The sequence below is a fragment of the Mauremys reevesii genome, linkage group 2, assembly GCF_016161935.1.
Source record: "Mauremys reevesii isolate NIE-2019 linkage group 2, ASM1616193v1, whole genome shotgun sequence".
Classification (NCBI taxonomy): Eukaryota; Metazoa; Chordata; order Testudines; family Geoemydidae; genus Mauremys; species Mauremys reevesii.
Genome location: NC_052624.1, coordinates 198,853,500 through 198,879,274, shown reverse-complemented (window position 1 = coordinate 198,879,274; position 25,775 = coordinate 198,853,500). Strand labels below are relative to the sequence as shown.

Below are 25,775 nucleotides of genomic sequence, written 5' to 3'. Positions count from 1 at the left end.
TTGATAGAACCTGACATGGAAAAGAGCAAGAAGATGACCTGAGTCGGGGACGGCTCTAGATATTTTGCCGCCCCAAGCATGGCGGCACGCCACGGGGGGCGCTCTGCCGGTCGCCGGTCCCGCCGCTCCACCGAAGCCGCGGGACCAGCGGACCCTCCGCAGGCACGCCTGCGGGAGGTCCACCGGAGCTGCCTGCCGCCCTCCCGGCGACCGGCAGAGTGCCCCCCATGGCATGCTGCCCCAAGCACGCGCTTGGTGTGCTGCGGCCTGGAGCCGCCCCGACCTGAGTCATGATAAAACAGAACTATCCACTACGGACCAAATTCAGAGGTGAAGGGAAAGGTGATTAAAGTTATACATCTCAATGTCTTGGAAGTATCCCTAGCAGGATTAATTGCATTTAACAACATGAGTACCCAATAAAAAGAAGACAGTCCCTCCCTTCAGGTGCAATTGTAAGGCTCCAGGACTATATAACTCACATGACAAGAGCTGGAAGAGACCACGTAGCAAGAGAGGCAACTAACCCAAATGTGCAAGATTGGGCGCTAAATTTAAATTGCAAAAACACACAGATAAATGTGCATCTTCTGGGCTTACAACATGTACCTTCCAACTCTGTAGTGGGAAAAGTAGCAGCAATTTAAGGTTTAAATTGCTTCCATATCATACAATGCAATTAGTAAGTTAATTATTTCCCATTAATTATAACTCCTACAGCATTCATCCCCAGTAGTGACAGAAAAAACTGTGTGTGGTTACCTCTGTTCATTTAATATTAAAATTAGAACTATCCACAGGACAACAATTTTGTTTCATGGCAACATTTGAGATATAGACATTTGTTTTCATAAAATCATAGAAATGTACGGCAGCAACAGACCTCACAAGGTCATCTTGTCCATACTCACATACCACCACACCACCAAGCTAAGGCAGGGCTTAGACCATCCCTAACAGGTGTCTAACGTGTTATTAAAACTTCTAGTGGCAGAGACTCCACAACATCCCTATTCCAGTACTTAAATATCCTTAGGAAAGACTTTCCAACTATAATATCTAACCTAAATCTTGCTGCTGCATATTAAGCCCATTACTTCTTGTCCTAGGAGAACAATTGATCACCATTCTCTTTATAACAGCCCTTAACATATCTGAAGACTTATCAGGTCCCCCCCTCACTCTTTTCTCGAGACTAAACATGTGCAGTTTTTTTAACCTTTCCTAATAGGCCAGGTTTTCTAAACCTTTTATCATTTTTGTAGCTCTTCTCTGGACTTTCTCCAGTTTGTCCACCTCTTTCTTAAAGTGTGGCATGCAAAACTGGACACAATATTCCAGCTGAGGCATCACCCAGTGCTCAGTAGAGTGGAACAATTATCTCCTGTATCTTACATGCTACGTTTCCTTTAGTACACCCCAGAGTAATATTAGCTGTTTCCACAACTGCACCATACTTTTAGCTCGCATTCAATTTGTGATTCGCTATAACCCCCAGATTCTTTTCAGCAGTACTATTCCCTGCCAATTATTCCCCCATTTTGCAGTTGTGCATTTGATTTTTTCCCTTCCTCTGCTCTTGTGTTTATTGAATTTCATCTTGTTGATTTCAGACAAATTCTCCAGTTTTTCAAGGTGATTTTGAATCCCAATCCTATCCTTCAAAATGCTAGCCACCCCTCCCAGCTCAGTGTCATCTGCAAATTTTATAAGCATACGCTCCAATCCATTATCTAAGTGTACAAGGGGGCTCGACCCCCTCCGGGGCGGCAGGGAGCCACACCAGCTCCCTACATGCCGTTGATGTTTGGGGGAATTAGTCTGGCTGCGGGGGTCTTCCTCAGCAGCCCTTGTGGTACTGGAACAAACACCCTAAGACCAAGCCCTGGGTCAGGGCAAGGCAACAAGGAGTCCGGTGCTCAGGCAGGGCTGAGCAACCACAGTACAGTTAGAAGCAAGTCCAGGCCCTAGGTCAGGGTGGGGCAACAGTGAGTTAGGGGCTCAGGCCCTCAGGCAGGGCTGAGCAGTAACAGTACAAACAGTAATGAGTCCAGAGTTCAGGCAGAGCTGAGCAATGACAGTAGGCCCAAGCCTCCACAGGCCTGGGAGAGAGGGAGACGGCCACCCGCGAGTTGGGTGGCAGGGGGACGCAGGCCCACCCACTCCACTGCGTCTCAGCCCGAGGCCGTAGCAGCGGCAGAAGACCCACTGCTGCGTCAGTGGGGATCCTGGCTGCAACACACTGACATAGGTCCTGGTAGTGCTGCAGCCAGACTAGGGTCGGCTGCCCCAGGGCTATTTCCAGACTCTCCCTCGGGTAGTACCTGGGTCAGGGGGTTGTCCTCTGGAGGGTCCAGCATCATGGGTTCTTCGGGGCAGTGTGCAATCAGCAGGATGGCAACTCCTCCGGGTAGCGAGCGCAGGGCAAGTCAGGCCAGTCTTGGCCTGTAGCTTGGGCCACAGGGGTTTCCCAGTTGTGGGCTAGACTGGAGGCATCTGGTCTCTCCGGCGGCTGGGCCCTTACTGAGCTCTGAGGGCAAGCCTTTATACTTCTGGTTTGCCGCCTGACCCTCTGAGGGGCGGGCTCAGAGCTCCCTAGATCCACCCACTCCGGCATCTGGATGGGCTCGACCCCCTTCGGAGCGGCGGGGAGCCACACCGCCTCACTACACCAAGTCACTAATGAAAATACTGAATAGTACCAGATCCAAGACAAACCCTTGCAGAACCCCACTAGATATGAACTTCCAGTTTGAAAGTGACACACTGATAACTTATCTTTGCCTACAGTTTTTCAACCAGTTTTACACCCACCTTATAGTAATTTTATCTAGACCACATTTCCCAAATTTGCTTATGAGAATGTTATGTAGGTTTGCGTCAACAGTCTAAAAGCCCAGATACATTGTATCTACTGCTTCTCCCTCTCCTCTAGGTCAGTAAATTAGGTCGGTTTGACATGATTTGATCTTGACAAACCCATGTTGGCTGTTCCTCTAGGTTCTTATAAACTGGTTGTTTAATAGCTTGTTCCAGCATCTTCCCAGGTACTGAAGTTAGGCTGATTGGTTTATAATTCCCAGGATCTTCTTTGTTTCCTCTCCTGTCCTCCTTCCACTCCTTGCCCAAATTTCTCTTCATTATGGTTCCCTGTGATATACCAGATAACTCCCACAGATATAAGCATCACCAATTTGCTTCATTTGTAAGGATCAAAAACTGCTTCACGGGTCACATAACTACTCTGGTTTTGAGTGGGTACTCTGGGCAAATTCTATTTTAGTTACACTAGCACACCCACATTAACTTCAGTGAGATTGCACTGATGTAACCAAAAGCAGGACTTGGACCCACAGTTCCAAATTAATTATTAATTTGGTTTGTCCCAATATCTGGGGTCCAAATTGGGAAATTCAGGATAGAGTTTATGCCCTGTCCTGGTATTCAACTGTTTCATCTCATTTTGTTTGTCAAACTACATCTGCAATACACATTTGGAGGTTGGCTATTTATTTATTTTTCCCTTATTTAAGATCACCAAGAAATCAGGGAGCTGAGATCATCTGGAAAGAGACAAACACAAAGGAACAATTCATGAACATAAATCAAATACAAGAAGTTACAGGATGACTCATTTCAAAGGAAAATATAAAAACCACTTCAAAACTTGTGGCTAACTTTTCGAAAGTGACAGTAAGTCATGACTTTGTAAAATAAATACCAGAGACAGGGGCTACATATTGTCAACTTTTTTTTTTAGAAGGCTGAGTATCTCTATTCGTAAAGGATAAGTCCAGCACTAAGAAACTTCTTCTCAACTAGGGAGTAGAACAGGAGGGTTTCAATGCCACCTAAGCAAGTCTGTAATTCCCTGGGTTGTCCTTATTTCCCTTTTCTATAGATTGGCACTATATTTGCCCTTTTCCAGTCTTCTGGAATCTCTCCCATCTTCCATGACTTTTCAAAGATAATCACTACAGCAAGCCTGAGAATGTTCAATTTTAAGCTGAACTAATAGGTGTATGGCTGATTTTAAAATTCAGCTCAAATAAGATATTATAGTGACCTCTTTACGATACATTAAACCACTGTTTTATGATTCATGGCTCTTTGTCTACTTGTTTTAAATTTTGAAGAAGAAAAATCATAATTGAACTGCAAATGCACAAGAGAAAATTCTGTCCAGCCTTAATAACAATAAAAAAATCTTGATATCTTTGGAAAAAATTAAAGTTAACAGTGATCTTGGAACATAGTTTTGTTTTCCCAGATTGATTACAATTGAGCAGGGTTTCTTATTTCTGAATGATTCATCCAGGATTATACCAGCCTAAACCCAGGCTACCCCAGATTCAGACTACACACATACAGGTACAATTTTTCAAAACTAGCCTCTAAAATGGTGACTGTATAGTCTGCACATACAACAGTTTTTGCATGCAAAAACCAGCTAGACATTTATCTATCCAATTTACTCATGTAAATGCTATTGTGAAGATCTGTTCAAAAATCTTCCCCACTGTCTGAAGATGCAGTAAATCATGCTGCTCTTTTGACCAGTACACTTGGTCCAAGAAGATAGAATAGTAAGAATAAGATTGCATGGTAGAATACTAAAAAACACTGACAGAAGACATGAAGCATATCACTTCTTTATGTTACCAATACAGAACCAAGCCACTTGTGAAAATGTGGGCTTTAGTAGGTTGCCCAAGTCCACACTGAGTACATGGCAGAGCTGCCATAGTTCCCAAAAGTTCTGATGTTCAAGTCCTGCTCTAATCGAGGGCATTATGGTATAACATACACTTTAAAAATATATACATATTTATTAATTGTTAAGAATTGACAGAGTGCTTGACATTGTATAAGATACAGATCAGCATATGGGCCCTGTCCTGTGGTGCTTATAAACTAACTGAACAAACAATAACAAATTCATTGGGAGATCTGGAAGAAAATTCTATGTTGTAGTGAAGCGAGTCGGTTGTTTTTCAAACAATGGGTCCGTGACAGAATTTTTTGTTTTCTATCTACTGAAAATACAGTATTTGCAACTTCTTTATTATGAGCTGAAAAGTTATCTGCATAGCTTAGACATTTGCTATTTTTCTTTGCTTGTGATTCTAGGTTTTTTGTTTTGTTTTAAATACTGACTTCCTAATCCTCTAACAGAATGTTTATGTTTATACTTTCTAAAAGCTTTCTGCTTAGTATAAAGTATCCCCCTATTTAACAACATTGATCTTTGTTGCCCTTTCACCTTTTGAGACATAACCAGCATGAATTTCAATTTCAGCCTCTCAAATAGTTTCCTAAATATTTACTTGCTTGCAGGAGGTTTCCCATGAACTATAGAATTTAAAACAAAAACAAACACACCAAAAATTGGTTAGTTTTTCACTCCCTTAAAAAAAAATCACTTTTCCTGAAGAAAAGAAGAAACCCTTTGTGTAGCTCCCTGTAGTTCTTATCCCAATGAATAGTTCACATCTAATGATACTGGGATCACTTGATCTCAGTTTCTTCCCTCAGCATCTTATTTATCATATGTGTCCCTCTTTCAGCCTAACATTACAGTAGTATTTGACCATGCAATCTATTTAACACAGCACATCAGAGACAATCCATCTCCAGTTTTCTCTTCCTTTAGACTCTGCTGTTATCCCACTCCATACCTAAATAATGTAATTCCCCCATCTCTTCCCTGTGAAAAAACATTGCCAGATTACTCTAACCACCTTAAAAGTGTTCTCGAACTTATTCCATAATTTCAACTACATGAAAATTGACATTGTCTTATGGGCAACCACCCATCATTCATGTTAAATATTAGATTAGACATTTTTAAATCAGCAGGTCTGGATAACATGCATCCAAGAGTTTTCAAAGAGCTGGCTGAGCACATTGAACCATTAACGTTGATTTTTAAGTCTTGGAATACTGGCGAAGCTCCAGGAGACTGGAAGAAAGCTCATGTCATGCCAATATTTTAAAAAGGTACACAGGATGATCCAAGTAATTATAGGCCTGTCAGCCTGAATGGATACTCAGCAAAATAATGGAACAAGCAACATGAGAATCAATTAATAAAGAATTAAATCAGAATAATTAATGTCAATCAACATGAGTTTATGGAAAGTAGATCTAAACTAATTTGATATATATATTTTTGATGAGTTTATAGGTTTAGGTGATCAAAGCAATCCTGTTGATGGAATATGCTTAGACTTCTTAAGGCATTTGACTTGATACCACATGACATTTTCATTTAGAAACGAGAACAATAAAAAAAATCAACATGGCATATGGTAAGTGGAAAAAGCATCTGATAGGTATCAAAATGTAATTGTGAATGGGAAATCATTGAGGAGGAGGTTCAGGTGGGATCACACAGGCACAACGTTATTCAATATTTTAATCAGTGACCTGAAAAAAACAAAATTGTTACTGATAAATTTGCAGATGACCCAAAGCTGGGGGGAAGTAGTAAATAATGAAGAGGAAAGGTCACCAATATAAAGCAGTCTAGATCACTCGGTAAACTGGGCGCAAGCAAACAATATGCATTTCAATACGGCCAAATATAAGGTTATCTAGGAACAAAGAACAAGGGCCATACTTACAGGATGGGGGACTCCATTCTGGGAAGCATTGACTCTGAAAATGTGTTGAAGGTCATGGTGGCTAATCAGCTGGCCATGACCAACCAGTGCAATGCTATGGCTAAAATGGCTGTGAAGTCCTTGGGAGTATAAAACAGAAATATATCACATAGTAGGGATGTAACATTACCTCCATATTTGGCACTGGTGGGACGGCTTCTAGAATACTGTGTTCATTTCTGATATCCATAATTCAAGGGATCAAAGAAGAGCCACAAGAATGATTAAAGCATTAGAAAACATGCCTAAGGGCCAGTCTTCACTGAAAACTTACATTGTCATAGCTACATCTCCATATTCCTGAGAGACATAGCTATGCTGACCTAACCCGTGGTGTAGACAGCAACAGGTTGATGGAAGAATTCTTTCTTACCTCTCGGAGAGGTGGATTAATTACAGCAATGGGAGAATCCTCCTGTCACTGTAGTGAGAGTCTATGCTGAAGCACTACAACTGTACTGATGCAGCTGTGCCGCTGTAAGATCTCTCATGTAGATGCTCTATGCTGATGGGAGAGAGGTCTCCTGCCAACATAATTAAACCACCCTCAATGAGCGGCGGTAGCTATGTCAGCAGGAGAAGCTCTCCCACCGACATAGTGCTGTCCACACTACCACTTATGCCGGCGAAACTTATGTTGGTCGAGGGGTGTTTTTTCACACTCCTGAGCGACATAAATTTTGCTGACATAAGTGGTAGTGGAGACATGGCCCAGTCTATTTAAAAGGGTTAAAGGATGATCTGATCACAGTTGGTAAGAACCTACATAGGGAACAGAAATTTCATAATAGAGATGCTCTAATTCAACTACAGCTATGGGACTTGAAGACTGCATTAATTCAGGGAAGTCCTATGATCTGAGTCATGCAGAGCTCAGACTAGATGATCACACTGGTCCCTTCTGGCCTTAAACTCTCAGATGGCACAGACCACTTAGGTGATTGCTTAACAATTTCATGGCAACTACAGCAATTCCTAGCTTAGACAAATAGGAAAAAAAACATTTAAAGTAATTTTAGCTTCCTTTTAATAAAATTTAACAGCCGGAAGCCAATCTTGTCAGACGTGCTGTGAACCTGTATAGAAGAAAAAAAGAGCCTGAAAGGAACAGAGATCTGAGAAGAGAGCAGCTACTGGTGGGCTTCTCCGGAAAGGTGGTGACTGAGGCCTGAGTAGGATGTGCAAAGAATACCCGGGGAGTGGCTATAGGAGGAAGCTTGGAAAGGGGCCAGAGTGGAGGCTAAATAGAGAGGCTGCAAAAAGTGTGGGAAGGATGCAACTCTGGGCACTGAAGCAAAGTTTGCACAAATGTAAAAAGTGAGCATCAGCTTGTTTGTAGCTCCTAGGGTTGGAACTTCCAGACAGAGAGGGTGGGACTGGGAGCTAGTCATAATCCTGGCAAAGAGCCTGAGGACAGAACAGCCAATCAGATGGCTGTGTATTGCTTACTTTGGATCTCTCCAATCAAAGAAAAAAGGACTTTGTGGAGTTGGGAGAGCACTGCATGGTACATAGGGGAGTAACTGTGTTTGGAGGAAGGCAAAGGGGACTGTTTTGTTTGGACTTTTGTTATTCTAGAAGGGATGGCTCTTAATAGTTTGGCCAGAAGCCTGAACTAAACAAACAACAGAGTAGGAAAGACTGCCTACCTACAGGGATGGAAACTGAGACAGTATCTGCAACCAATGCCAGAGAGGTAAGCCACTTCATGACACTGACAGATGGAGATATTCACAAATGTTTAATAAACTGTCTTTGTTTATTAATAACTATTTAAGTCAAATTACTAAATTGTTGAAAGAAAACATGCGTTTGATAAATATACTACATTCAATGACTCTCAGATCTGAGAATGCTCACAGTCTGCTGTGAGACCTCTAGCCAATCTTCTAACAAAGCCAGAGAATACCAGAGATGACATCCCTGTAAATTGTTTAGGCTTTTTGTGCATTATTATAAGCAGAGGGGGTGGGGGAAGACATGCTAATTGTTTTTCTTCCTTAGAAGATAATCTTGAATGTTTTAAGCCCTGAGCCAACAAAGTATTAAAACATATGCTTAAAGTTTCACATGGGCTCATGTACCTTGTTGGATCAGGGCTTTAAAAGCATTAAAAACTCCAAGTTAAAAACACTTATGTACAACTGTACCCTCTATTGTACTTAATTGTAGAATGGTTTATGAACCACTATGGAAAATCGAAAGGGCACCATGACCCTTTTCCTACCCTCTTCCCTCCAGCTCCACAAAAATCAAAACCAAGATAAAAGAGGGAAAAAATTGAGGCCCGGTTACCATCAGAGGGAGTAACAAAAGCCTCGCAACGCGTAATCCTTTGTGGCCCACCTCCTGCTCAGCCCAGAGGTCCAGATAGGCCTGCAAATACAACAGTACTGATCCCAGTAGTTCTCCTCCCTCTGCCTGATTGACTAGGAGTGTTCCTCTCTAGGGTTCTCTGCCTCTTGCTCATGCTTTTTTGTTGGGATGTGGTTAGACATTTTTGTTTCACCCTTACTTTATAGTTAATAGTAGGAGCTAATGCCATGACTATCACAACACATGAAAGCACTTACATTTTGATTTTTGCAAATATTTCACCCTCTTATAGTCTCAATTTTAATATAATAATTAATACACACATGAAGTAAACATTGAAAAAGTCATAATTTAGAACTTTTTAAAAAAAAATACTAAAAAGGTTAACTTGTAGCCAAAAAACCCTACACATCATCTTTTTGCTATAATGTTTTCTTTCCCAGCACAAGGAGTTCTTTATTTTACTGTATGTTGTGACAGGGAAAGAAATTTCAGTGACTTTTTTACTTCTATTAGATAAGTAGCTTATTTGACAGAAAAACCCACATCCAAAGTCTATTTCAGAGTGAGCATCAAGTTGCCTGCTTAATAAACCCATTGAAATACAAGCACACAACATTTGGTTCTGTATAAATTAGTAGTTGTTTGTCCAGGTCTTGCATATAAAAAGGGCTGGAATAAGAAAATGCCACAGCCATGTTTGGAGGAAAAACTACTTATTCTGTGTTCCCAGTTTACAAGTATTGCTGCACTCTCTTCCACCCAAGATTACCTGAGCTATCCTGAATAAAAGAAAAACAAAAGAGAGAGAAAGAATCCTCTCCCTTAACAATAATTTGTGCCATCTAGCAGCAACAACCAATGAAAGCTCCAGAAAGATAACATAACTAAAAGTATAGTACTACTTTTAAAAATAATCTAAATATTGCAACATGATTTGTTGAAAAAAATTCCAAGATGCTCAATTTAGGAGCACTGAAACTCTTGGATAGAAGATTTTAGGGCAGGTTAGATTTCTTGACTAACTTATTTACTTCCAAAGTAGCAGCCACGAATATTCTAATACATTAGTCTCAAAAGCAGCATCTCTGGAAGAACAGTAGCATTTCCAGGAATTTTATATCAAACTGGGAAGTATAGCAACAATCTTTTGGGCAAAAAACAAAAAAAAAATAATCAAATCCTGGCAAAAATATTTCCTTTTGAGTTGCACAGGCTTCATTAATGTCACAATCTGGATCATCAGAGCATGCAGAGAAGATAACTGAGAATTATACTTTTACATTTAGGGCCAAATTCAGATCTAGTGAAATTTAGTAGCTATCAAGACATTTTAAAAATTCTTTAGTTCATTCTGGATTCCCTCAAAAGCTAGTCTATGGATTTCAGTGGGGTTGCACCCTCTTATACGAGCTCTGAATCTGTCACTTATGATACGAAAGATTTATTCTCACTCTTGTTATCATATTTGGACTTATGACTGCTGTAATTAATTCTTAAGAGTACGTTTCTCACTCTGTCATCTTGGGGTGTATTATTAATAACTGCACATCATGGGGTGGGGGTGATAGGTGATAGAAGTTAACAGTTGGTGATGGTTAATATCATGCCAGCATATGCTATTAATTACTTCTGAGAGCATTCTGTGCCAAAAAATAAAAAATCTGTGCACAATATTTTTAAATTTTGCAAAAAATCTGCAAATTTGTATTTGTCAAATAAATGTGGAGGCTCCTGCATGGCATGGGGGAGCACAGTCCACTGGCTGCACGGATGTGGGAGATCACTGTGCAGCCCCCCCACCTTCCCCAGGACACGGATTCAGCAGTGAGGCTGCACCCAACTCTGCACAACGCAAGGAACAGGCCAGCCCCTGAAACACACCAGGGCCCTTCGCCTCTGTGCCAGGTGCACCAGGTGTGGGTGGACCTGCTCAGCAAGGCAGGATCCAAATGTGAAGGGGCTTAGTGTGCGGAGGATCCAGGTGTGGTTGAGAGGGTTCTGTGTGGGGCAATCTGGGTGTGGGCAGCTCAATGGGGAATCCAGGTGTGTGTGGAGGGGGGAATCTTGATGCACAGGGGCTTGTTGGGGGGTTCTGGTTGCAGTGGTAATGGGACTCTTCAGGGGGGTCCAGGTGAAGGTGACTGGGGCTCAGCGGGGAAGAGTCAGAGTGTGTGGGGGGGATAAAGCTTGGCGGGGGGGGAGTTAAGTGGGGGGGTTTAGATGCTGGGGCAGTGGGGTGGGTATCCAGGTGCAGCTGGTTGGGACTCAGTAGAGTGGGGATCCAGGTGGCTCATTGGGGTGGTCCAGGTGCATGAGGAGTGGGGCTCATCAGGTGGGTGAGGCTCAGCAGGCAGGTCTGGATGCAAGGGGGTCTGGATGCCCAGGGGTTGGGCAGATGGAGGAGCAGCTCCCTGTACAGTGATCCCTCCCTCTACAGCTGAGGAGCAATGGGTGCAGGAAGCGGGGGCAGGGAGTTTGCAGAGCTTCCTACAGCTGGGGGAGAAATCTAGGGGTGGGTCTGATATGGCCCCGGATAATGTGCAGGGGAAGAGGAAGTCCCGTCCTCCCAGCCCAGCTGGGACTAACAGCTGAGTACGGCACAGGGTAGGAGCCACCAGCCGGGTCTTCCCCAGTCCTGCTCCATGTCCCACAGTGACTTACCTCTCTGCCAGCTGTCCTGTGCCCCCAAAGCTGCTGGGGAGGATCACATTACGGCTCTTGTGGCTTCCCTTTGCTTCCCCATTAAAAAGTAATTTTTTTCTGCAGAGAAGCAAAGAAATCTGCGGGGAACATAAATTCTGTGCATGCACAGAGGTGCAGAATTCCCCCAGGAGTAATTAATGTGGGAATCTTGAAAAACAGTTTTCCTCAAGAAAAGGAAGCTACTGTTATATTTAAAAGAGAGTCTGTGGCTCATGGGACCCTGGTTAATCGGTTGAGGTGGGATGATTTCTTTTTTTGTGGGCACTTATGCAGGTTGGGAGTGAAAGAGTGATACTATTTGTGGGTCAGTAGGGGAAGTGACTATGGCTGAATAGTACTAATGTCCTCAAACATTCTACCTGAATCTCTGAGGAATCCCTGAGTGATTTCAAAACATTTTCCAAATAAGTACTTGGATGCCTTTTGCTCTGACCTAAATTCCTGCTAAGGACTTGGAGATGGAATCATACATTTTTTTTTTGTGATGAAGGTCAGTAACACTCCCGTATCACTGTCTCACAAAAATACATATTCAATTAAGAGAGAGAAACTGAAATGAGTTTTGTTCCCATTCAAGATTTGGTTTAACTGTTAATCTTTGTCCAATGGAAACAAAAACAGACTTGTGTTGTTTTAGCTGATTTTCATTACCAGATTTAGTTTGCCCGGTATTTCACATCAGTACTTAGACCCAAAACTATTAGCAGGAGAATGAAAGGACAGGAGTCAAAACATTCATCTCTCCATGCTAATACCCCCTCAATGAAACTATTGCTACCTCTAATGCAGGACTACTGAAGTCTTCGCCATGTAAAGCCTTTTTAAAAGTTGGTAGGGAGATATTACAAAACATCAGCTCACATATAGTCATAGTCAAACATCACTGTTGCCTCACTGCCCACACAATGCCCAGCCCTGGAGTTGTAGCCCCTCTTAAGGAGTTCTCGCTCAGCAGTTTCCTGAATACTAGAGAAAGATGAACTTCATTTCCACCAGTGATCTGCAATGAGAGAACCCCGCTGATACACTATGCAGGATAAATGAGTCACATTGTGGTTTCCTGCTTCAGCTTAATGAGTACAGAGTTGCTTGGGCCTATTCTGTATGTCATCACCTCTCCCCTCTTTAGACAGCCTTGAAAATGGTTCCTTTTTTTCATAGTTTCCATAATTACAGTAAAGGCTTAGGACCAGAGTATGTTACGCAAGCTCCTAGACCTGGCTCAGTGGCAAAAATCCACACCCACATCTTGTAAAAACATGGTGGCCAACTGCTAGATGATTCACTTAATATTTCTAAAAAGGCAGAACAAATCAACCAGAAGCTCACCATACTGTACCTCAAGATTACAGGGAAATAAGACCATATTTTTATTTATGTATCATCACCTTTCATCCAGAAGGCTCCTAAAGTGCTTTACATTATTTAGCAGCTTATCTTCATAACAGTTCCATAGGCTCTCTTTCTCATATTAACCTCCTAGGGGATAGTGTGTTGATTGAGAAAAATAAGAATACTGAGAATGAAAGGACAAGAATACTCCAGGTCAGTTTCAAATATAACTGCAACTTAATGGAAAATGTTGTACTGTACTTGACAGGACTTAAACCTAGTGAGAAAGAAACCCCCCTCCCAGCCTCATCGCTAGGAAGTTAAATGACTCATAATCAGTCTAAAAACACTGCCATCATAGTTTATAAATATCTTCAATATATGAAGAGATGGGAAGGAGGAAAATATTCAGGATACAAAGCATTGGACAAGGAATGGATTCCTAAGAAAGGGAGTCCAGATAGCATCACTATAGTCAAGAAGACGTGAATAAGATATTAGAAGGAAACAAATAGTCCTACAAAAATCAGAGGGCTGAATGGTGATACAAATGGTCTTTTCTGGTTTGGTAATATATTAACTAGATCCTCAGCTGGTATAAATCAGTGCAGTTCAATTGAGCTATGCTGAGCATCTGGTACTTAAAATCTAGAATTTTATCAGGGATGTTAATAGCAAAAGGTTGGAGGGTCAGCTATTGACCAAGTCACACTACTTTTCTATATGTTCACAACTGCCATGGTGAAATACAAAAACTGAAATATCAACTGAAAGATTAAAACAAAAGTAATTGTTGATTTTCCAGAAATAAAATATGCTCTACATTTTATCCTTCTGGATTGACTTTCTTCTCATTTCTATTATTTCTCTGGCTGTCTCCATATTCTCTAGTTATCTTTATATGTTTTTCATGTTTTGTCTGACATTTCCAATTAAAAAAACCAACACCTTTAATTCATGGTTGATACTCACTTTTTTCAGAATGATTCAGATTTTTCTTGGACCAGTGGTAACTGGCTAAAGTTTCATCTCCATTTTCACATATTTATCTTCTCTCTGGTGACCAGTTAATCTTTACACTATTAATTTTTTGGAAAGTTTCTTGAAACGTTCTTGAAAAGATCTTATTTGCTGGCGAGTCTTTGGTTGCTTTCTTTTGGTATTTGGAGAGGTAGAATGTATTTATCTGAAATATTCTGTTTCTAAGAGACAGACAGACTCACTCCACTTCAGTGGACCTTCTAAAACTGGATCCAAGTGGTGTGATGGTATCTTGGGCTCCAGGCTCATTTATGCACTGGCTTTTCTACTGATATTGCCACTAAGGGTATAAATTAGAGCCAATAGATGGTAGCTTGCCTGAATTGGCCACTAAAAGAAGGGCTATACTCACTTCACAAACATTCACTTCGCCCCTACTCTACTTGTGCTACATTGATGACATCTTTGTCATCTGGACCCATGGAAAAGAAGCCCTTGAGGAATTCCACCATGATTTCAACAATTTCCATCCCACCATCAACTTCAGCTTAGACCAATCCACACAAGCGGTCCATTCCCTGGACACCACTGTGCTCATAAGCGATGGTCACATAAATACCACTCTATACCAGAAACCTACTGACCGCTATACTTACCTACATGCCTCCAGCTTCCATCCAGGATACACCACACGATCCATTGTCTACAGCCAAGCTCTAAGATACAACCTCATTTGCTCCAATCCCTCAGACAGAGACAAGCACCTACAAGATCTCTATCAAGCATTCTTAAAACTACAATACCCACTTGCTGAAGTGAAAAAACAGACTGACAGAGCCAAAAGAGTACCCAGAAGTCACCTACTACAAGACGGGCCGAACAAAGAAAATAACAGAACACCACTACCCGTCACCTTCAGCCCCCAACTAAAACCTCTCCAGGGCATCAAAGATCTACAACCTATCCTGAAAGATGATCCCTCACTCTCACAGATCTTGGAAGACAGACCTGTCATCACTTACAGACAGCCCCCCCAAATGAAGCAAATACTCTCCAGCAACCACACACCACAGGACAAAAACACTAACCCAGGAACTTATCCTTGCAACAAAGCCCAATGCCAACTCTGTCCACATATCTGTTCAAGTGACACCATCATAGGACCAGCCACACCATGAGAGGCTCATTCACCTGCACCTCTACTAATGTGATATATGCCATCATGTTCCAGCAATGCCCCTCTGCCATGTACATTAGCCAAACCAGACAGTCTCTATGCAAAAGAATAAATGGACACAAATCTGACATCAGAAATCATAACATTCAAAATTCAGTAGAAGAACACTTCAACCTCTCTGGCCACTCAGTAACAGACTTAAAGGTGGCAATTTTGCAACAGAAAATCTCCAAAAACAGACTCCAACGAGAAACTGCTGAACTTGAATTAATATGTAAATTAGACACCATCAATTTAGGCTTCAATAGAGACTGGGAATGGCTGAGCCATTACACACATTGAATCTATTTCCCCATGTTAAGTATTCTCACACCTCTTGTCAAACTGTCTGTAATGGGCTATCTTGATTATCATTACAAAAGTTTTTTCTCTTAATTAATCAGCCTACTCCCACCTTTTCATGTTCTCTGTATGTGTATATATATCTCCTTACTATATGTTCCATTCTATGCATCCGATGAAGTAGGCTATAGCCCATGAAAGCTTATGCTCAAATAAATGTGTTAGTCTCTAAGGTGCCACAAGTACTTCTGTTCTTTTCATATACATTGTGCGCCATTCAAATGGGTCTTTCACCACCTGTAATAGTTAGCGTTACTAGAATATTTGTACTTGCAATTCTAAGTACAATTATATGAGATGCTGCAAATAACACAGTTAATGTCCAGATTTTAATGTACATATTGTATGATGTTTAATAGTCATCAGATGGAAATTTTAGACCTAGATCATACCCTAGATAATGAAGCTTTCTCCCTGATGTACCTAGCCTGCTCCACGAGTGATGCATAAACACAGGCCATGGCCTTACTTCCTCCCATACCTCTCACTTTGGGTTAACATGTGCTCACTCCAAGGGAGCAGCCCCTGCACTCCCCTAACACAGGACTGTGACTGTCCCTAGCCCAGCACACTCAAATGGAAAGGAAGGTGCCTCGCACCATTCCTCTACAACCCCCAGCTAGTCATTAATAACTTAGTCAGGATTCGAATACTGACCTGGAGATTTTTTCACTTCACACTTACACACCTTTGACCCTCCCCCAAAATGTCTTGCGATGCTTGCAACCGCGTTAACTACAATGCTAATTTGCCTTTCCATGGGACCCCCTGACGGAGGGAGTCCTTGGGCCTGTGACACTGTATCCCATTACCATAGCTGTAACAGGAGTTACAGATTCCATATTTTTCATATTTAATTTTAATATCCTTGCCTTTTTACACGTTGGGGTTCAACATGAAACCAGGAGAGCCAATGCAAGGGTGACTAATAACTGAACCTGCTTCACAGAGAGCCATAAAGCTAAACCCTGCTCTGTATGCGATGAAAAGCTCGAAACACCATGTGGTGAGACAAATGACCTGACTCAGAATTCCAATTTCCCCAAAGGCTCATGAACCTCCCTTCCTTTCCAGGTGGAAAGTGGGATTTCCTTGCATACATTTGAATGGAGAAGTTCTTCGGCATAGCACATTCAGGACTATTGTCATAGCATATGCAATAGCGATTTGCAATGAAAGCAGATAAGAAAAAGCTTTCTTGATTACACAGTACTGCATGAAATTGCTGTATTTCCATGATTTTTACTTTTTCATCATGACTTGTCCTAAAAGCTGCCATTGTTGAATCATAGCTGCAATCATTGCCAATCCCTTGAGTCATCCAGACTCATCTAATCGTAGTTCTAACAGACAATAATTTCACTTAGCGATCCAGCCAGGTAAAACATTGGCAAACTGTTAAAATATGACAAAGTTATTGACATTTTCAAAATGTAGACTTGGGAATGACTCCAATTTTTTTTTCTTTTTAATGTGAACTCTATAGTAACCAATGAAATATTAACTGCCAAGGATATTCATAGAGCTGACAAAAGTTTGTCTGAAATAATTTTCCCCCCACCTTTTCCACTTTTATTAGTAATCAGAACAATTTGTGCTATTTTTTGCAATATATATTCCTGGGGCAATTCTGCACCACTGCACATACACAGAATTCATGTCCCCCCAGATTTTTTTTTCTTTCTGCAGAAAATAGAGATACTGCCAGAGAGGTGCTGCAATTATACCTTTTGCCCGCCAGGGGCTGATGTGGCACCCAAAGAGAGTGCAGCTGGCTTACAGGCCGGAGCAGTCAGCCACAGATAGGGAGGAGGCAGAGGGTGCATTCCTCACAACGCTCTGCTCATTGGTCCAGGTGAGGAGGCACAGGATATAGGAGGGATAAACAGTGTGGGGCACACCTGGCTGCTAGGAGGGTCACACAGACTGGGGTTCAGAAGGGCTAGTGGTGGGGGACAGAATGGGCCAGGGCACAGGAGCTAGTGGGGTGACAGCATTGAGCCAGGATCTGAATGGGAGTGGGGTGAAGGGGCAACATGGGGATGTGGAGGTGGTGCAGGAGTGGTGCAAAGGGTCATGGGGACAGGGGCCGATGTGCCTGACTGAATGGAAGAACCTAGGGGTCAGTCAGGGTCTGCATGGGGGAGGATCTCCAACTCCCTTACAATCTTTTCCCCCTCCCCCAGCAAAAAACTGTTTCAAACTACTCCCACTCACACCCAACAACCCTCCATGTTCACTCCCAGGCTTCTTCACAGCAATTAATTCCCTCTCCCTCAGCTTCTCCATTATCCCTGACTCCCCAAGCCTCAGAAGCAGTGCAAAGAGGTGTGGGAAATATGGTTCTGTGTTGTTGTTTAAATGAATTATTACTCAAAGTTCTGTATTAATTTGCCTAGTAAGGAATCTATTTGTCAAAAATCATTTCCTGGATCTTTTTTGTTGTCTGTATTGTTGCTGACAGGTATTTTGAGATAAATTACCAAAATAATTGAAATTGGTGAGCTTATATTGTGTTATTTTAACAAATAAATATGCAGAATTTTAAAATATTGTGGTCGGAATTTTTAATTTTTGGCGCAGAATTTTTAATTTTTTGGGCCAGAAGTAAATATATAAATGGACAATTTTTTTCCAGCAAAGCTGTTTGCTCTGTGGCACTCAATTCCAAACTTTTGAGTCTGCAAATCTGAGCTGGAGATTTAGGAAGAAGAGGGACCTAAAATTTTTTTGGTTTCCTGTTTTTCAATCTGACCCAACAACAGTTAGAATAACCTCTCTCAGTGTATTTTATTGTTTCTAGAGATAGGAATGTGAAGACACACAAAATTGGGGGAGGGGGAAAGGAAGGGGAATTAAGCAAACTTTTGAATCTCAAGTTAATGATTAATTCAGATTTTGTGTAAAATTTCAAGCCAGTTCTTTCTCTTGTCCAAAATGGTTTGTTCAATCACTTCTGAAGTTTACTTTGTAGCAGTCATGCATCCATTACTAACTGCTGTGGGAATTCTTTTGGTCAATTTAGTCCTAATTGTATTTAAGTATCAGGAGAATTATCTCCTAGCTTTACTAATATAGATATGCCACAATATTGCATGTCAAAAAATTGACTTGAAAAAAGTAAATAGCTTATTTGTGTTCAGGAGACAGATCGTCATGCTGTTGTTATATAACAAACTAAGTAAAATATCATCTGTTTTCAGTTTTATACCCTACTTCTCTTGGGATGAAAGAGAAGATAAAATCTTACAATACAATGAATTTAAATTGCTCAGTCTAAATTCTGAGAAGAGGTGATGCAAAGGCAAACTATTTGGAACGAATGGCCAGTGCCAGTTAACTTACCCAAAACACTTTCCTGATGGTTCCCAAATACCATAAATATATTTTATAAGTTAATAGGATGCTAGCTGGATAAGGTGGAAAGCCAGACATGTCTATCATTAAAATCAGTCCCTAATCTTCAACCAGTTTGGAATACCAGTCTACAGTATAGAGCTATGAATACTTTTTCTTGCCTTCAAGATACCCTGCCTTCTATAAGTGTCTGAGGTTAGACTTAGAGGCATCCGAACCTTAGTTTTAAAAAAAGAATGAGACCTGAGGTAAACACACACATACGTATGCACATACAGTCACTATGAAAGCCTGTGCAAAGTTGGTTATTGCATGTACAAATGCATAATTAGGCATTTTAATACAGTGGGTCAAAGTCTGCTCTGTTATAGTTGTTCAGTTCAGATGTTAATGGAACTGAATTCAGAGAACAGAATTTGGCCCATCATGTACAGTACATAGTCACACAGCACTAACGCAATTTAACTTCTCTTTTACCTTTATCATCTATCACAATCTATCAGGGTTAAATCCAGCCTCTATTAAAGTTAGTGGCAAAACTCCCATTGATTTCAATGGGGGCCAGGATTTCAACCCCAGGCTTGAACTAGACAAACCAACTGGGAAACATTTCCAAGTTGCTTGGCTTCCCTGTGATACTTTTACTGGTGTCTCTTTGAGGGCAGGATTAAATAGACAAAAGAAAAACACACACCATAACAAGGCCAAAGAAAGAAACACTGTCTGGAAAATAATCCTGTTGTATTCTGCAACAAATAGAATTGACGCTTCAAAAGGAAACTTCCAGAAGAACGTCAAGTACAGTTGGTACTGGGTGTGAATTTTTTGTGCACACTGTAGTAGGAAAGATCAAAGATACATAAACATTTCTTTCCAATCTGTTCCCTTTACATTAAATCTTCTTAAAAATCCAGAGGCAGAGTAGAGATATTTTCCTCTTGGAGTGCAAAACTCTGTACCTATCTTATTTTCTGTATAGGGAACAAATCATAAAAACAACACAAAGATCTAGTTAGGGAAAGGATGCCTTTTTTCCTCAGTAATCCAGTTATATATTTTTCTGCTATTATATAATGTTTTGGCTAAAACAACCAATACAACTTGCAGCTAATTGTCAATTCTATTAGATTCTGTTCTTTAACATCTCTTGCAAATTCTGTTCAAAGAACCAAAAGACAAAGGGTTCATTAATAAATGAAGTTGATTGTCTCTCAATTACAAACTACAGAACAGATAGGAGTGAGAGAATGTACATGACAAATGAGCTTAATCAGCATGATCTAACCCTGTGTAAAATGGTAAACTCAAAACCAAAACATAAATAAGATAAGCAGTGATTTGAGTTTAATCCAGTTAGAATAGTTTTAAAAAACAAAATATGTCTTTGAAGCTTAATTTTATTTTGCCCTATCTAAATCTCTGTGGACATTCTGACTGGTGCATTTTGAGTTATAGATGGGTTAGCTGGAATGAGTCTCCACAGGACACTTTTCTTGTGTCACTGACTGAGTGGGCCTGTGATTTGGAGGAACAGGTAAAGAGAATATTTTCACTTATTTTCTCAGAGATGCAGTGGATTTTAAGTGAAATCTGCAACCCATTTAGAAAAGTCAGGACAAAAAAATCCACATTTTAGTCTAGATTTGTCTATTTAGCATGATCACTTTCTGTCATTCTTCCTCTTTACTGTGAGCTATCATTACAGCAGTAGAAGTAAACTAATTACATCCTAGCTTCACGAAGGGGAAATTCAATGAGGTCAGAATTCTGCATCAAGACTGGAGGTATACTCAAAGTATTAGTGTTTATTGGCTATTTGACTGAATAAAGACTCATAACATGAAAGGCAGCACATAAATGTAGGCTACAACAGAAAGCACTGTGAGATTGACAACAAACTTAAAAGTTATCAAGAGCTCATCTTGTCTATGTCACTATGTGCTGTCAATCTCCCTTTGCTCAGAAGTACTGCAGAAAAGCTAGATTATTCAGAGGAAGCTCCCCCCCAAAAAGAGTTGCCTTACCCTTGGCCTCCCCCTTTCAGTTGAAGATGTCTGCCTAGACCCAGGATGGTTATTTCCCCTTCACGTGAGTACAGTAGTAGTTAGGCAAGATGTTCCTCTTCTGTTAAACAATTGGCCTGGTGGCCCCCTCTCAAGGGAAAAATCCCTGAAAGAAAGGGAAGTTAAAAGAAATATCTGTTTGATTCCCATGCAGAGTTCCTCAAAAATTGTTCCATTGAAGTCAGGGTCTGCTTTCCCATGGATGCCCCTTCATGGGTCATTTGCACTGTGGAGGAAAAGGCAATAATCCCATGGAAAAGGAAATACAGCCACTGCACCCTGTCATAGGGTGTTCAGAAGCATCCATTTGATACTAACAGGAGTCTCTAAAAAACAAACGTTTGAGGTGAGGTGGGGTGGGGTTGTGGCCAGTGGCTAGTCCCTAGCACATGACATCTCCAGAAGCCATGCTGCCTAGACCAGAGAAAGTAGAAGTGCAGAGGCACAGGGCACCCATGTGGAGACACGAGTAGACATCCATCCAAGAGCAGAGGAAAGAAATGAACCTGTCCCTCCCCTTCAAGAAGAAAGAATGAGAAGGAAATGCCACAGTTGCAAAGTCACATTTTCCAGTCCCTTATAGGGGAATAAACCACATGGGGACAGCGGGGTCCTATTTTTATTTTTAATTTTATGTACTAAAGTGCACTTTGTAACTAAAGGTTCAACATATATTTGAGCCAAGCAGGATTAAAAGAATACACTGCAGCTATCACGAGTCAGCAATTTGCAACCATTTCAAAACAGTACATCACCATGGGACATACAAGTTTAAAATCATTAAGGAGACCAAAATCTGGAAAGAGGAAATTGTAGCAAGATTGCATTATTTATAGAGTTAAACTATTCACTGGAATTAATCCAAAGTAGCCGTTATTTAGCACTGAAGCCTTGACTGCTATGAACAAGCCATTCTGTTCCATCTCATATCAATATTGCAACAGCTGGTTTTAGTAAAAATTTTAATAATGAATTTTGGACCTGTGTAAATTATGTATTTGCTGGACTTTAATTCTGTAATTACCACCCTTCTATAAAAAAATTACACATGTAAACAGAACACCTAATTACAGTTATACAGCTCTCAGGTTTTTCTAAGAAATGTATTTCCACAATTGTGTTTTAGAATGCTTTACTTTGTACTGAAGTGTCTAATTAGAAGGAAATTGACAAGATTGAGACTCTCAAATCTGAATCACTCTCCAAAAGAAATGATCCCTGTATTAAACGGGCCAATCCTTTAAAGAGATTAGCCAGACAGACCTTTATTAGCAGATGGATCACCCTGTAGGGTCAAGGCCTTAACATGCATTCCTGTAAAATTTTCCCTTTTTAATCATCCACAGTGAGTTTTTCAATACTGTTTACATTCCAGGTGCTGAGGGGTTTCAACTCTGCCCTCTAAAATTTCATTTTAGGTGGACAGGTCATTGCCTTGAGATAATTTTGCTATTGCACCAATGCCTTTAAGTGTGCAACATAGAACCTGAGAAGAAGGCTTAATGTATTTTGAGGAGTGGGCTTGGGCTCAAGTTTTATGTATTTTTCCTACCATCGGAAAACTTATTTTTCTGCCTGTAGAAAAAAGTTGGAGGTAAAAAAGGATAATTTTTAAACTTTTCATAAATACAGTAAGAAATAAAATAAGGGTGATTTTCCCCCAGTTTCACTGATATTGAAAAATGTATTGCAGAGCTCTGCCAATGGGAAGTGGAGAGCTCATCTAGACAAGCTTATAAAGCAAGCTATAATACCTGATTCCAGCATATTAGCAGACTCAGTTTCAGCATTGCAAATCTGGTTTAGGATCATCCCTGTTCTAAGCAAAATAAAAACAGAATGTGACAGTGGAGTGGTAGTTTATCTGAAAGGAAAGTGTTAAACATTCCTCACCACAACTGCATAAAAGTCAGAGGAGGATATTCTTGCCCCACTAGGAATCCTCAGCCTGTAACCATGGTGGAGCTGGCAATAGAAGATGTTATTTCCTCTCAGAGGCAGAGTTGTAAGAAGTCCATTTACAGCCTGGGGATTGATTTCCCAGTTTCATAGGAAGCAAGAGCTTTAGGATAAAAGTCAGTATTGTTACAAATGGTTCCTAACATGCCAGAGGTTCTTTATGTACCAGTTACAAAACAGAAACACTGTTTTATTTTCTTTCAGCATACTAGCAACAGGCCACTTCCTTGTTCTCACTGCTCCCTAACACCAGCTAATAATGGAGCTGGGACACAGCCTCAGCTATTCAAGTTTTGATTATGTCCCCAAGGATTTTAAAGCTAGCCAGTCAACTGTGTGCTGGATTTACTGAGTGCAATCTGGGGCTGGGACATTGGATTCCATCTTTTCAGAGATTACCAGCAAGATTCCCTGTTCATCTGAAGGATTTGGATAAAAAATGGTGTTCTATTGTACTATAGTAACCACTCTACTGTTGGTTAATACCAATCCCGTCAGACAAAAATTATAAACACAGAAAGATAACTGGAGGAAGTCCTCATGAAGCCAAGCATTATCCTTGCACTTTTCAGGTGTGGTTGAAGTAAATGTGTCTTCTGGTTTCTTGTTGCTTTCATCTCCCCAATAATAAACACTTCTTTAGCATGTAAGGACCTCAGAGTATTTTACTATCATTAATTACCTAAGCCTCACAACACTACAGTAAAGCAGACATTATTCTCATTTCCCAACAGGGGACACAAGGCCTGAAGAAGTGAAATGATTTCCCTTACATTTACACAACGAGCCAGTGGCAGATCCAGTGTACAACCCAGACATCCTGAGTCAGTCTTCTATTTGAAGCACTAAGGCCACTCTGATTCTTGGTATTTGGTAGGAAACAGTTTCAGAGATGATGCAACTTGATGTGGAAAGGGCAAGCCAAGCATCTATCAAACTGGAGACAACTGGAAATCTAAAAAAGCTGTGAGCTGCCTCATCAATGAAAGTGTATCAATCACTTTGAACAGGGTATGTTTGTTATTAATATGGCTCAACTAAGAGATGAAGAAATAAGGTAGGATTTTCAAATGGCTGGTACATTTGAAACTGTCAGCTTCCTCAACAAATAAACTGAAAGTTAGGTCAGCTATCAAATGTGCAGTTAGCTTTATGATTGCTATATTCAGCATATGAGATGTTAAGTAGAGAGAAAGGAGAAAACATTTCCCTGTGATAGTATACTGTATAAGGGCATTTTAAGAAAATTTAAAAGCAACAGTCATTTTCTATAGGAAATCAGTTTGCTGAGCAATCACTTTTAATGGGAACTTCATGGAGATTTGTAGCACACACAAATGGAAACCAAATGTGTGGCTTAAGTGATTAGCCACCCCTTAATTGGAATAAGTGACTCCAGTTAGTGTCAAGGAGATCTGGCTTGTATAATGAGTATACTAATAAGAATCCATAAATACACACTGATAAGACTACTGTCAGTTTTCTACAGAAGATCGGTGTAGACAGAGATAGATTAGAAATAACTTAGATAGGTCTTCCTTAGGACCTGATCCTTGGAGAGACATTCCAGGCTGGAGAAATTCAGTACCACGCAAGAATTCTCAGCACCTTACAGGTTTGGGTTTAGAGATTGTAATGGCACTGTAGATGATATAACTCTTTGGGTAAATTCAGTATAATTCCATTAATTCACGCTAATGAATGGGAAACTACATAATGGAAAAAAGAAAAAAGAACTCAAGGATACCACATTGCAAAGTATATTTTATCTCAGCAGACATAATTTAGGCTTAAAAATAAAGATGTCTTAAAATATGGTAAACCCTCATTGTAAAGTCTTGGAGAAGTAAGAAGAAACACCAGAAGGGCCTAATTTTACAACCATTTCGATAGACTTGAGCTGGTCTGAGAGAGCAGAATTTTGATCATAAGGTGTTCATGGTAGTTAAATGAGTGCCAGTTTTGGCACATATGTAAATAGGGCATTACCTGCTCTCACACATTATCACGATTGGCATACCTCATAAGGAGCCCCAGGGAGGCTAACACCATCAAGACTAAATTAGTCTCATGGTGTCAGAGATGCAGCACTGAGACAGCTTGCACTGCCATTGACTGTGTGCTGTAAGTGCTGCACATAGAGGATTTGAGTCTCCTGTGCTGTCAATCCAGCACCTTTCACCACCATCATAATTCACTTAAGAATTAAAAAATCAAAGGTATTCAATAAAAGGATCCCATATAAACAAAACAATTTCAAGTTGATTACTGGCATGACAAATAGTATTCTCGGCAGGTTTAATACTGCTCATTCCTTTCATAGCTGTGCCTTTGTCCCTACCCCACTGGCCAATTGCTTCAGTCTTTATCCAGGGCCAGATCCTCCTCATCCCATGCGTTAAAGGCATTTAAATTGAGAGCAGAGCCACAGCACCTGGGTTACAGCCATTTTATTATCCCCTCTGGGAGACAGGACCAGAGGAGGCACAGCTCCTTCCCTGACATGCCTCAATTTTGTTGTTGTTGTTTTAAGAGCCAGCACCAGTTTTGAACTGCTGTCTGGCAACATGGGGAAAAACACTGCTGAGTGCCATAGTCCTGGCAGTCAGTAATACAACCAGGCTGCTCCATGTGTAGTGGTGGTCATGTGAGGGATATTAGCCAATAACAATTATAGAGGCTAGGAACCACAGGGACATGGATCATTAGCTTTCTGGGTGCCTCAGCCCAACCTCCATGTCTCTCCTGACCCCAGCCCTGCTCCTTGGTATTGACACTTACCACACCTGACCTTCTTTATGGTATACAAAAGCTGTG

General features: G+C 40.8%; 1 long non-coding RNA gene across 3 annotated transcripts in view; it reads left to right on the top strand.

Moving 5' to 3' along the window:
• Positions 1-8,158: 8,158 nt before the first annotated feature.
• The window catches only part of LOC120399635, a 74,810-nt gene continuing 57,193 nt past the window's right edge, over positions 8,159-25,775 (top strand). For all 3 annotated transcript variants that reach the window (XR_005595263.1, XR_005595262.1, XR_005595264.1), the window contains exons 1-2: positions 8,159-8,361; positions 23,693-23,969. This is a non-coding gene — a long non-coding RNA (uncharacterized LOC120399635). The remainder of the gene's footprint in view (positions 8,362-23,692; positions 23,970-25,775) is intronic.